At 34.1% G+C, this 12,959-nt stretch overlaps 1 long non-coding RNA gene across 1 annotated transcript in view; it reads left to right on the top strand.

Moving 5' to 3' along the window:
- The window catches only part of LOC115948405, a 471,151-nt gene that overhangs the window by 292,161 nt on the left and 166,031 nt on the right, over window positions 1–12,959 (top strand). Inside the window, exon 3 of the long non-coding RNA XR_004082227.1 lies at window positions 2,162–2,269. This is a non-coding gene — a long non-coding RNA (uncharacterized LOC115948405). The remainder of the gene's footprint in view (window positions 1–2,161; window positions 2,270–12,959) is intronic.

Genomic DNA, 12,959 nt, shown 5'->3' with positions numbered 1-12,959 from the left:
AGTATGAGAAAAAAATTTCATGATGCTGCTGCACAAGTTTGTTTCCCAATTTCAAGTTAGGAGTAACAAAAGAGAAGAGGTTTTTACCTCTTAACTTCTGGTGATGATTCAGTCTCCTGCACTTCTCTGCCTTGGAGAATTCCAGACTAGACTTGTTTGGAAATTCACCATTAGAATACTTTCTGTTAAGAAATTATTAATTGTTCTCAAGATGCAACTTGTGATGACATATACAGCAAAGTGGATTTATCTTTGAAGCACCTTGGAGAGATTTAATTCTCAGTTGCACATTTTATTCATTAACCTTTGCAGTCTGGAGACATCATTATATTTCCCTGTACTTTTAGAAAAATTGTTGGTTTCTGACAAAGTCTTCAAACACTTTTGGAATTCTGCCTGTGAATAAATGTTTTGAAATTCAAAAATATTACAGGACTTGTAACAAAAGCCTTTTTTAGCTCTCTATTGATAGTTATTTGTGGTCAAATCTATAAGCATTTTAAATTAAATTTTTCTGAACAGAGGATTTATGTATAAAAACCCTCTACTAAAGCTTATACTGAAGGGGCAACTACTGAAAGGGCTTCTGAGAGAATGAGTTTACTAATGGTGTAAGTCCAGAGCAGCAAAGTGTTTCTAGAATACTGTAGACTTTTTATTTTTTTGAATTATGTATATATCTAAGATTAGGAATTTGTGTCTTGATATTAAAATTAGAATATAGTAAAATGAGCTTTCAGCTGTTAGGAAATCACATATTAATTTTATAAGATTATTTCAATTGTTTTGAACTAATTAATTATTTAAGCAATTAAACTACATGAAAAAACATTACTGAAATTTTTTTGAAGTTAGATCATACCTACTTTTCTGATGAAATAAAAATGTGCAATTTGCCTTTAATAAAATAACATTAATTTATAAAATAAGTGTCAGTATGTGACAAGGTCTAGTTCTTCTAAATGTTTACACTCTAAATTAAAGGCCATAAATTTGTCAGATGTGCAGTGCCTCTCCAACCAGTATTTATATTATCATTGAATAACTAACTATATAGTATTAATCCATCTTGTAGAGTCTTTTTATAACCTATCATTTCCTCATAAGCTGTATATCCTTTACAGCAAGGAATGTTGATGGATAAAGATCTGAAGTTTTCTAAGCCACCTGTGATTTTCTGAATACTGCTGTTCTGTCCATATTGCTACCATTGCATGAAAGCTCACTATTAAGTTGCTTTAAGTCAGTGAGTTTCTGAAAAATTTGTCTGCTGTAGAAATCTATTCATTGTGTTGTAATACAGCTGAGAGTTGTAATACATTTGGTTTTCTTTTGGTTGGAAGGACAGAAATATCATATGGTCACAAGACAACAAAATTACTGAATATTTACTTCCAGGTGTAATAAATCTCTGGTTTTTCCACTGTGTTTTTTCCACATACTTCCATTAATATCTCTGTCCCTTCAGATATCTCTCTGTTACCATGTTGCTACTGGTTGACCTTCTTCTGCCTGCAAATAGCTTCCATGAAGACTTATACTATAATTTTTTCCCCAGGAACTTAAGTTAAACTGATTGGGTTATTATTTTCAGAACCATCTTTTCCCCATCTTCTAGTCAGTTAGGACTTCTTATCTTCATTTCCTTTCAAAGGTGATAGAGAGCAATTTAAAATTGAGAGACCTTTTCTTTAACCTTTTGTTTTATAAATAATTTTCTCATAAATTTGAAGTCTATAGTCCGTAATAAGAAGAAACTTGGAAAAAAGAAATGGTACTTCAAGATCAAAATAAAAATGAAACTTTGTTATTTAGATACCTGCATTAAGCTACTTTGCTCCAAAACACTTCTATTTGCTACTGCTAAATTCTCTGACTAATTTCTTCAGCATCAACATTTTTAAATCCATACAAATATGAATAAATATATATATGAATAAATGTATACAGAATACATTCTTTTCAGAGCACTTATTTATATGTATATTGTGTCACACAATCAAGGAGAAATTTCAAGAGTGAAACTGTTTATGCTTCTATCCTTTGCATAACTGTTTTGATGACCCTCCTAATGAGACAGGCTAAGCTAATATAATAAATGTCTTATTACACTTGGAAGATAGGGAAGAAAAATAGTAACTGACACTGTATTTTATTCTAGGTGGGAGTAAAAAACAACTGTTTTCCTCACCATTTACAACCCAGTTAAGAATTTGACTGATAGAATGTTGGCACCAGCTGTGGCAGAACCAATCAGCCTCAACTCCAAGTAAGTGATGTCTTACACATTTGGAGATTCATTTCAGACTAAATTTACAAAGCCTACTGATTTCTAGCAACAAACACAAATTAAAAATACACTTTCTATAGCACTGTAGAGGACTTTAATTTCCCTTGTTGTAGAATTCTTAAACATATCTTTAAATCAGTGTGTAACATCATCTGTTCATAATGTTACTTTGCAAATTTGATGCCATCTCATTTCGATTCCTCTTCCTTTCTAGATAATTAAAAGTAAAGATTACTTTATCTGAAAGTAATGACAAATTATTGTAAAACATAACTATAAACATGAACATGGGGGAAATATTCAATGATCAAGAAAATGTAGACAAAAATAGTCTGTTGACATAGAAGAAAACCTGGTGGAAAAAAACCTAAGTAAGAATATTTGGATGCTAATAAAATTAGCCTTACTTCCTACTGTATTTCTCATGGGAGACAATTGTGGGTAAAGGACAGAGTAAGAAGTAGTCCAAAAATTATCTCTGAGGGAGGTCCACATGTTACCCTTAACATGGTTAAGGTGACAGCAGTGATACAGTCACCCACAGAGGAATTATGCACACACATTAAAGTGCACCTCTCATACTTCTAGTCTTAGATTTTTAATATTCATGGACACCAGTATCTCAGATCTACTTAGAGTTTTGTTTTCTTTGATGTTGAAAAATTCCATTTTTCTTATAGCTAGTAGGAAACTGTGGAGAAGATAAAGGCAGGATGGTTTTCTGTTTGTTGTATCTGCTTTTTGCTCACGATATAATTTCTCAGTGAAAATCTATTTTCCTCTTTGGAAACAGGGCACACGATGCCTATTGTAGCAGACCACAGCTAAGAGCATCATTTTTACATTGGTTCATTTTTACATTGGTATATATATTCAGTATGTACCATTCAAATTGTTCCCAAATATTAACTAGCATGTAGTGAAAAAAAATCAGAATTAAGAGAGTGTGATGAGAGTGTGACTAAATTATTTAAGATATTTATATACTCTGGAACACAAAAAAAATAAGATGAAAAATGAGGGTGTTAAGTTATATATTTCACAAGTACTTCTAGTGAGCAAAGTACAAAAGATAAAGTGAGAGACAACTTTTGGATAAAAATATAATATGTGTACATTAATCAATTTAGCTTAACACTTACAATACGAGTGACAAAAAATATAACCCAGAAAAATGAAGGATATAGAGCTTAAGACAATTGCTGCTCAAGTTACAGCAGTTTAAAATACCCTGACACTGGAATATTCAGTCTTTTTCTAGGCCATCTTTGTCCCAGTGATAGACTAAAAGGCAAGGAAAATAAATATTTTTGTATTCATTCTACATTTGGGAACAAGGTCACAGCAAAGTGAACATTTGACATTAGAAGTCTGCTATTGGGCCAAAAATGGAACCGATTTTGACCGATTTGTTTATTTTGACCGTTGTTCCAGGGTTTCAGACTTCATATCTGTGAAAGGTTAACACTTTGCATCTGGATAACATCAGGATCAGATTTTCATAAGCTTTTAGTACCCTCACTGGAGAAGGTCTTCTATTCTTTCCACAGAGAGCACTTAACTGATTATCAACTGATAGTCCCTGATTTTAATATATGCTGAAGGTCAAGGTTAACATTTTAGCAGCTTTCCTATGTGATGACAAAATTTGACAAGGTCTAATTGGTTGTGATTTGTCTTTTAATCTTGTAATCTCTTATTATTGTTCCATTTATATGTGTGAAGATAACAGAATTTAGAGGCATATTGAACTGACATTTCCCTTAGACATGGGAAAAAAGAAACTGTGTATGTACTGATGACATTTCTCTGGATTGATTCAAGTCATAAATAAGGGCAAGAAAAAAGCTTAACTTCTGTCTCCCTCTTTTTTAGTGCTTTGAATAGGCAGGTAGTGAGTAGGGGCAACAGTTCTTGTTACCAGTTTTGGAGCTGTTGTTTACATGGTATTGTCTGGAGGGTAAGAAATTCTGTTTACTGTTTGTTCATCAATAATGAGTCTAAAAGTTGTATATAGACAAAAAAGGAAACTGATTCCCTTTAAACATGACAAAAATTCTGTCTGCAGTTCTTAAACTAAGGCCTGTTAATACATTAAAGTTAAGGCTTGAGAACTTTTACATAAGTTCAAAAGCATCTTCTGACTGTTTATGTAAATAACATATTCTTAAAAGTCTTTGAAACAAGAACATCTACAAAGATAGAATTTTAAGTACTTTTGCATATTTATAAGTGCAGAATTTGCTGATGGTTAATGTACTGTATGTGCAATACACATACAAACCACTCAATAAATGAAGCAATCCCAGAGCAGACCAAACACAGATGGCATGTGAATATAGTAATATGAATATCATTGCATGTGGAATCCTGACATCTTCTATTTTTATAATTCCTGTGGAGTGAAACTAATCTTCTTTTTATACAAATGTGAAATTCAGGTGAGAAAAAAAGCAATTAATTTCCCCAATGTATTATAGGAAATACACAGAAGTCCAGGGAGATACTTTTCCAGATCCTACATTAGGATCTTGGAAATGAAGCTGCCCTTTGTGCAGGGCTGCCAGTAATACAGAAAACAAGTAGTCCATTTTCACTTTCACATACAAATATTCGTATTTAAAAAGGGCAACAATTTTTGGAAACAATTTATAGCATTAGGAATACTGCTATTTCTTTGTCATATTCTACACACTGGTGTTACAAGAAAGTTGTCATACATCTCTATTTCATATGGTACACACAACTTATCATATGAATTTTTATGTATCTTTTAAGTCAGGTAATATACCTGACTGAGTTCTGGGATGGGGCATGTTTGTTTATGTGTGATATGAATTTGGGCAGATCCTATCTGTTCATGCTAAGTTGATCTCAGTAGAGCTTTGTGCAGACATTCAAGCTGACTATTTTCATGCAATTATTTGCCTTGACTTGAACATTAAAGTCGCAGCTAAATCTGTTCAGTCATGTCCTAGGTGAAGTTTGGATAAATATCTTGTTATGTTCATTATTTTTTAAAAAGTATACAGCTTTTACTCAAGATAAACTATTGCTTCTTTCACTAGGAATCAGAGTAATTATTGAAAAGATCATAGTTTACTTCAATTTCTAGCAAAGATTGCCACATGTTGCAAGGTGATTTGCATCTGGGAATATCTTTGTACATATTCTTTATAAAAACTTAGAAGTTTTTGTCAGCATGGAGGATACCCCAATATCACATGGCTCCTACATGTGATTATGTACTCTTTTTGCCTATATGCTAAGATGACTAAATCTTATTAAGTTTGAAAAGGTATCAATTTAATATGTAAAAAATAATTTATAAGCAGTATAATTGAAATATTGAAAGTCTAAATAAAATACTATTGCCAGTTCAGATGTTATTATTATGCATAAGGAAAGAACGTAAGTTTGCTCATGAGACCAAATTGAGAGGTGCTGTTGACTCTTGGGCAACAAGAAGGTTTGCAGAGGGATCTGGGTAGGTTGGAGCAGTTCTGAGTTCCACAATTTAAAAGGATTTTAATATCATTGAATATATCTAGAGGAGGGCAAGAAAGCTCATGAAAAAGCTGGGAAACATGTCCTGCGAAGAATGGCTAAGGATTTTGGCCTTGTCCAGTTTGTAGGAAAAGAGGCTCAGAGGTGACTTCATTTCTCTGTGTAGTTTCATAAGGAGAAGTGGACATGAAGGTGCTGACTCTTTTCTCTGGGATCCAGTGATAAGACAAGTGGGGATGGTTTCAAACTGTGACAGGGGAATTTCAGACTGGACATTAGAAAGCAATTTTTTACCTAGAGGGTGGTCAAAGCCTGGAAAGTAGAGTGGTGGTTGATGTTGTGTCAGTATTTAGAGGTGTTTGGACAATGCCCTTAGCAACAGGCTTCAACTTTGGATCAGCCTTGAAGTGGCTAAGGAATTCAAGTAGATATTTGTAGACCCCTTCCAACTAAAGTATTTTATTCTGCTCTAAAGAATAAACAAAAGATATATTACTAGAGGATATCTCTCCATAATCATCATAGAATTATAAAACACCAGATTAGAAGGGGGCCTCTCAGAGATCATCTGGTCCAAAACTTTCTTGTGAAAAGCATGGTCTAGACAAGATTGAGTAGCACTCGGTCCATCTGAATTTTAAGTGTCCAACACTGTGGAATCTACCATGAAAAAACTTTCCTCTTGCATATAATCAGATTACCCCTGGAAGTAACTTGTAACCATTACCCCATATCTTTTCCAAATGACTCCTTCTGAAAAGGGAGTCGTCAACTTCTTTGTAGCCACTCTAAATTTTCCTGGGTGGATGCTGTCAGGGCCCATCAATTTGCAGGGGTGAAGTTGCAGTAAAATTTACTCACCAACTCTTCATTCAGCGATGGTGGGTTTGTATTTATTTCAACCTGGACTTTTGCTCCCCGAGCTGAGCAGTGCTGGTGCAGAGAGAGGTGAATGAAGTGCTGAGAAAAATCTCCCTTTTCAGCATTTTTTGGTGACTGATTCACCTCTCTTGTTCAACAGAAGGATGGTATTTTCCTTCTGTTTCAGTTTGTCATTAAACAGTTTCTTGTAGTTTTTGATGCCTCTCTTCAATACCAGTTTTAGCCAAGCTTTTGCTTTTGTAACTGCATCTCTGTACACCTTGGAAACGCTCTTGTGTTTCTCAATGGGTCTTTACCTGTTTTGACATTTTTGATATGCTTCTCTTTTGGTTGTGATCAGACTCAAAAGCTTGTAGTTCAGCCAAGGGGATCTCTTGCTCTGCCTATTTCCCTTATCTTTAAAGGGGATTAACTGGTTTTTGCTTCCAGAAGTGCATTCTTGAAAAACTCTCAGTATTCACCAGCTCCTTTTTCCTCCAGGGAAGCTTCCACAGAATGCCTCCCAGCTGTGTTCTGAGCATGTTGACGTTTGATCTTCTAAAATCTTTGTCTTTAAAATCTTTAAAATCTTGTGTGCTCCCTTCAACCCCAAGCTTCACAATACTGCAGCTAAGCCTATGACTAACCAAGATAATTGCATAGCAGGTTTCCTTGTTGTGAGCAACAAGTCCAGCTGTGCCTCATTCCTTTTTGATACATCTAATTTTTGTATGAAGAAACAGTCCCATTTCAGGAACTCTCTGGATTTCATGTGAGCTGCTGTAATCTTCTTCCAAAGAAATGTCTCGGTGTGTCCTAAAGTGCCCTATAAGAATCAAGTTCTGTTGATCCAAAGCTTGAAAAGTTCTTTATAACCATAGAGTCTCCAGTACAATCTGAACCACTTCTTTTGTCATTTACTCCCTTTGCTCCTCTACACACTATCATGCACCCCATTTCCAAACAGCCTCTGTTTTCATGCCAGCAAGCCGTCTTCACGAAGTCATTATGAAAACCCCATGGATGTTACATACAGACTTCACGTATTTGTTATTAAACTCTATTTAAAATTATGGTCACCAAAAAAACCCCAAAACTAAACAAAACAACCCCCTTCCACATGAACATACAAAAAGAGAAAAATCCCAAAGCAATCAACCAACCAAAAAGCATCCAAAAACTCAACACAAAACCCCCTCCAACTAAAACAAAACAGAGATGGGCAGGCCAGGAGAAAAGATTATATCTGAACAAATTTAAGCACAACTTCAAGCCGCTGAAGGCTGTTTCAGACAAAGTGAGATTGATGAGCTTAATTTATGAAAATTTGCAAAGTGACCATAATACCTGTGGTTGGCTACTGGCCGTAGTGAATTTTTATTTACTGCAGTGAGCATTGTTCAGTCTGTAAGTACTTGTGCTAGTCATTATTTTCCTTCTGTTTCTGCTTGTCATTGAGCAGTTTCTTGTAGTTCTTGATGTCTCTGGTCAATACCAGTTTTAGCCAAGCTTTTGCTTTTGTAACTGCATCTCTGCATACCTTGGAAATGTTTTATTGTCCTTATGAGAAAGAAATCATCTTCTCTGTGCTGCCAGTGTTATCTATGTGATTTGTGAATATTGCAGAACAGGACTTAGTAAAAAAAATCTGTCATAAAATTTTAGCTACTCATTAAATAAGCATTATCTCTTCCCTTAACTTCTTACGTGTGAGACTTAAAAATGTCAGAATTGATACAAACAGCAAAATTTACCAATTTAAAGCATTTTTAAATGTTTTACTTTTCTGACATAGCGACATTTACAATGAAAGGAAGTGACACCTTCCTTTATCTCTGAAAAGCTGTTTTTTTATTAGGCTTTATATTTTGCATATTCTCTTCTGCAACTTTTCTCTAATTTGCTTTACTCAAATTCAGAAGTAAATATTTAAACATAAAGAGTTGCTAGTTCATTTCCTCTCAATGTAGGACTAGGCACAAAAGTTGTTTAGTTTTCACCTAAATTGGAATAAAATTATTGTTGTTGGAATAAAATATGTACTAATTGTAGTAAAATTATTTGGATTTTCTAGAACAGAAAATAAGAGGATATATTCTTGTCTCTATATCTGATCTTCCTCCATCTCCTTTTAACTCAAACTGTAAATTAAATAGATAATAAAATCTAAAAGGGACATCCTCAGAAAGCTATTAGGTTTCTTATTTCTTTCCTTTATGCTATTTACTTTTATTTTCATATGTGAATAAATACATTATCCATAGCAGTATAGCTGCTGACTGCATTATTTCTAAAAAAAAGTCTGGTTCCTTCATTCAGGAATATTTGCAGTAACTTATAGGAAAGAACTTCTGAATTAATTGTTAATGTTGCAAACATATAAACAGACATTTTACAAGAAAAAACCAATCTAGATTTTATCTGCGGTCAGTCTAAAACTCCCAACCATTATAATATCACGGTGCATGCCCTTTTTTTTTAAATCAGTTTAAATCTAGTTTGCTGTTCTCTGTAAATAATTAGCATTCAAATAGTGTCAGTCAGATTGTCAAGCAGCCGACATACACACAAATACATCACTGCTTATTACAGCAAAAATCATGTTTAAAACTTTAAAAGTTTTTTACTGCTTCAAAGCATTTTAGCAGTAAATACAACACCTGATCCCTCCATCTCTACATTTTTAGTGAGGTTGTGAAAAATTCAGCAATGCTCCAAGAGGGCAGCTACTGCATCTGTTTTTTTCATCTTGTGTTTTAAAGTCCCTTTTGAAATCTGTGTGAAACTTGTTCCGGACCTGGTGTGTTTCAGTTTTCCCCATGAAACTCAGTCCTTTTAGGGCAGATCACTTTAATGTTGACCTATTGTATCATCATTGAAAGAGCAAACTGAACTTTTAGTTTGCAGTGAACCGCAATGGACTTCCTAGACAGGTATACAGCTATTAACTTAGAATGCCAAATGTGGGCATTCACATTCAGCAAAAAGAATACTGAGGAGTGATGATTAAACAATAGATTCATAGATTACACCTCCATTCACACATTTTGGCTTCACTGTCTGTAACCAACTCTTCAGACTGGAATTACAGTTTTTTCTCCCTTCACTCCAGCTACTCTCCTCTGCTCCTCAAGGCTGCGAAGGACACGTGGCCTGGAACCACCATGCATGTGAATTCAGTTTAGACTCGATGTACAACTGTAAAAAAGTACAGGTAGCATATTTCTGTCTCCTGTCTGACCAGAAAGGCTGTACACAGGTAGCTGGAAAGATAGCAGACATTCACACAAAATCATTGATAAAATAATTAAGAAGATTTCCTGATTTTATGTAATTGTTACTTTAAATGCAATTTCCTTTTTTAGTAGAGAACACATGGAAAAAATTATGCTTCTATTAAATATGGCTGAACATAGAAGAGATGCTGGTATAGCTAGATGTAACTAATGAGATGGGAATTCTTTAACTTGTATTTCCTTTGAAGTGTTTAAGGTAGTCCTTGTAGAGGGCAGGAGAATCAGCAGGGACAGAGCACTGGCATCCTTCCCATCCTAATGGACAGCTGGATCATGATGGACAGGTTTCCAGCAGTAGTATGACATTTCTGGAGGATTTGTGTATGACAGATGGGATACCACCTGCTGATAAATTGAAGGGGCTATATTAACATTATTGAAAATAGGAAACTCTAAAACATGAGTAAATTAAGGGTGTCACATCTTTTGCTCCTAATATGTCAGGAAATATCAAGATTTATAAAGAGGTGAAACACAGAGGACAACTGACTCATTTGAAACTTATTCCAAAGTTTTGAATATGTAGAATGTAAAGGATATTGGAGGTATGTATAGATTATTAGGCTGGACAAAGGTCTTAAAGGACAAATTGATCACAGCTGTCACTGTTAAACAAAATATAGATACACCTGGCTCTATTACCTTCATGAAAAAGTAGCTTCTTCAACACACTTGCAGCATTGTAACTATATTATTACCTGTTTTAAGACCCTTCCTGTCATGCAGGAGAATTTCTGTGCTTTTAGTTTCAGTTGTCATGTGAATGCATCCAGTGTAGAGTAACATTAAGCAACAAATTAAATTAATCTTAAAACTAGCCATTTGATTGCTGAAGATCTGTAAAGGAATTAAGTGCACTTTGAATTTACCTTTTTTGCAGTATTTAAATTATTTTGATATGTGTTTATACAGAAAGGCTCCATCAGAATGACTATAGAAGGCCAGCCTGCACATATACTTTGATTATGTAAGGTATAGTTCTAACTAATAAAAATTTCTACCTTCTATGTATGATTACTCTTTTGTTTAAATACAGGTGAAAAAACCCCTCAAACATTTCTTTAAATGAGTAAAACCCATAGGTGAGGAACTAGCAGCAGCAGGTAATTTCTAAAACTGAAGGCAGTATAAATTTTAGCCCATATGAAAGAAAACAGAAAAAAAAATTTAAAAAACCTCTGAGATGTAAAAGTAATGAGGAAGACTGGCAAATAGGAAGATAAGCCTTTAGGCAAAGAGATAGAAACTTTAGAATTTAAATTTTCTGTTTTCTAGAAAATAAGTGTTCAATACTAATTCTAAGCTCCTAGAACTGCACGGCAAACTACCTCTTATTCTCCATTTTGTATTCAATAGGCAAAATTGGTTCACTATTCAGTAGCGCTATGCCACATTTTGCCCATATTTCCCATAATGAATGTATCCCTCCTGTAAGAGGATTTTCACTGGAGATGGTGTTACTTGTTGCAGAACAAAGGACTTGTCAGCTCAGAAAGGATATCCAAATTCTTCTCTATAGTATTTGGAAGAGTATTATATTTTTTAAAGGCTCCCTGACCATGGAAGATGGGACAAGTAGCTGACGCATTAAACAGTAAAAAGGAGTACTCTGTTTTAAGAATGAAGTCCTGCCTGTTTCAGGATTTTAAGGGCTGTAGCTGTAAACAATCTCTTGTTTCCCATTACTCAGAGTTATGGTAATGAATTTTTCTTTGGTCTATCCTTTTTTCCTGGTAAATTTGTACTAAAAATAGAAATCTGTTTCAGAAGACATTGAAGTTAATCTCAAGCTTTTAGTATCATTTGTAGTGCAAAGATCATAAATGTTCTGTTTTATATTATTTACTTATTCTTCTGTTGCTTTAAATAATTAAGATGTGTGAAAATTAAAGTAACATAAGCAATAGTTCACAAACTACTGACTAATTAATTGATTACTGCTGCTTTGAAATATGACTACCATTTCTGCTGACACTTACAAGTAAGATGATTTACGGACAACAGTTTCCCAATTAACATTATAATGTATAACTTTATTTAAAAATCATATAACTATGTTAAACATATTAAATAGGTAATAGAATTCCTATTGCTTAGGCCCAGATATTTATGTTATAGATATTCACAGTTATTTAAATATTTATAAAATGAGAGTTGAGAGCAGCATTTTGAAAAGCAGTTAATAATGAACAGACATCTAGGGAGCCATCATAACAGCAAAACGCTGTGCAATTCCAATAACTTCCCTGGTGCAGAAGCAGGCCATCAAATTTAATTAAAAGCAGTCAAAATAAACTGAAAAACTGAACTGCAAAAGCCTATCCTTTGCCAGCAGCTGAAGGCAAAGAGAAAGAGAAGGAAGAACCTTGAAAGTAGTAATGAATTGATAAGCCTTTCTGCCTGCAACATGTAATTTGTTCTGTCAGATTTTAGTACCAGTTAAACTAGATTAATAGGACAACCACTGTCTCTCTGTCTTCAATCCTATGCCCAGTCCTTTTCTTATGGGTTTTGATGGTAAATATGAGCCTGAGAGGGTCAAAATTTAAATTAATTTCCTTATTTGCTGCTTTCTTTTATGTAATTCTGTCATGCACATTAGTCAGATACAGGCAAAATAAAAACAATTTAGAGACAGAAATAAACATTTCTATTGAATGTGTTTTCTGGTTCTTCCAGAGAGGTTTCATATCTTTTTATCCCACAAAGGTAGATATCACCTGCAAAGTTCATCTGCCCCTACAGGCTCCCCTCCCCAGGGGTAATGAAAGATAAGGAGAATCATTTGCAATGTACTAGTACTAGCAAATTTATTGCTGCTTTATATGCTCAGATTAATGTGGATGTGTTCGAATTCTACCACAAGGACAGAATCAATTTACTTTAGATCATCTTATTTTTTATAATAATAATGTTTTAACAAAGCTAAATCTTCCCTGCTGTGACCTTATTATATTTTTCAACATCAGTGAGAAATAGATTATGTTGAATTGTAACAGAGCTCA

The sequence above is a fragment of the Geospiza fortis genome, unplaced genomic scaffold, assembly GCF_000277835.1.
Source record: "Geospiza fortis unplaced genomic scaffold, GeoFor_1.0 scaffold491, whole genome shotgun sequence".
Classification (NCBI taxonomy): Eukaryota; Metazoa; Chordata; class Aves; order Passeriformes; family Thraupidae; genus Geospiza; species Geospiza fortis.
The sequence above is the reverse complement of the archived record's forward strand: the minus strand, read 5'-3'. Positions and strand labels throughout refer to the sequence as shown.